The following is a 1,601-nucleotide window of genomic DNA, read 5'->3' as shown; positions in this document are numbered from 1 at the left end:
CCTCCGTCTCGCACACTCCCCCCCTCAGTCTCCCCCACTCCCCCCTCAGTCTCCCCCACTCCCCCCTCAGTCTCCCCCACTCCCCCCTCAGTCTCCCCCACTCCCCCCTCAGTCTCCCCCACTCCCCCCTCAGTCTCCCCCACTCCATCTCCGTCTCCCCCACTCCCCCCTCCATCTCCCCCACTCTGGACCCCCTCCCGTTCTCGGGGATGCCTTCCCCGTTGTGGCCAGACTCCAGCAGTGCGCTGAGCTGTGACCTGAGCGGTGCGCTCACCTCCTCTAAGCTGTCCTCAGCCAGCACGACATGATTGACGAACTTCAAAAGCAGGTGTGTTGGCCGGCGTGAAAACATGGCGAGATGACGTCGGGACTTCGGCCCATCCGGGCCGGAGAATAGCGGGGGGCCAATAAGTCGGGATTCTGGTCGTGTCGGGGGGTCTTTCGAGGCCTTTGCCGGGAATGCCGACGTGTAGTTTGTGCGGGGTTCGGAGAATAGCGGGAGGGCGTCGGACCGGCGTTGCCGTGAAAATATGCGCGGCCCGCTATTCTCCGAACCGGCGTGAGAGCGGAGAACCGCGCCCCATATGCTTCACCCTATGTCAATGTATTTACATTGTGCATTTATCGTCTGTCCTATTTTTTGTCATGTATTGAACGATCTGTCTGGACTGTATGTAGAACAATATTTTTCACTGGACCTCAGTACACATGACAATAAACCTAAATCCAAACCAACATCTCTGCGATGCTTTACGTAAATCAGAAAAATCTGCAACAAACTGGCAAATATACAACAGATTTTGGCCGGGATTCTCCGTTAACCGGCGGGCGGACTGTACCAGCGCCGAGGAGTGGCGTGAACCACTCCGGCGTTGGACCGCCCGGAGGTGCGGAATCCTCCGCAGCTTCAGGAACTAGGCAGGCGCCGTCAGGGTTGGCGCTGCGCCAACCAGCGGCGAAGGGATCGGCACCGCGCCAACTGCCGCTGAAGGGCCTCCGCCGGCTGGCACGAGTTGGCGCACGCGCAGGTGTGCAAGCGTGTGCTGGCGTGATCCCAGCGCATGCGCAGGGAGTTTCTTCTCTGCGCCGGCCATGGTGGTCCGTTACAGCGGCCGGCGTGGAGGGAAAGAGTGCATCCACGGCACAGGCCCGCCCGCAGATTGGTGTGCCCCGATCACGGGCCAGGCTACCGTGGGGGCCTCCCCGGGCCAGATCCCCCACACCCCCCAAGGACTCCACAGGCCACCGGCAGAGCCAGGTCCCGCCGGTAAGGATCTTGTTTGATTTACGCCGGCGGGATTGGCTGAAAACGGGCGGCCACTCGGCCCATCGCGGAGCGGGGGCTCGCCGGGGGGGGTGCCACTGGCAACGGCCCCCGACCGGCGCAACGTGATTACCGTCCCCGCTGAAAATCAGGCGCTGTAAAATCCGCCAGCAAGCGTCGGAGCGGCGGAGCGGGATTCACGTTGCCCCCCCGGCAATTCTCCGGCCCGGCGAGGGGTGGGAAAATCTCGCCCAATATGTCTACAAATAGGGTGAGCCTGCCCACCCTGCGCAAGTGTAAAATGGGGCGTGATAACTTTAGATTGACAAAATAGTGC

This window comes from Scyliorhinus canicula, chromosome 13 (assembly GCF_902713615.1).
Source record: "Scyliorhinus canicula chromosome 13, sScyCan1.1, whole genome shotgun sequence".
In the NCBI taxonomy this organism is placed as follows: Eukaryota; Metazoa; Chordata; class Chondrichthyes; order Carcharhiniformes; family Scyliorhinidae; genus Scyliorhinus; species Scyliorhinus canicula.
Note: the sequence above shows the minus strand (reverse complement) of the source record.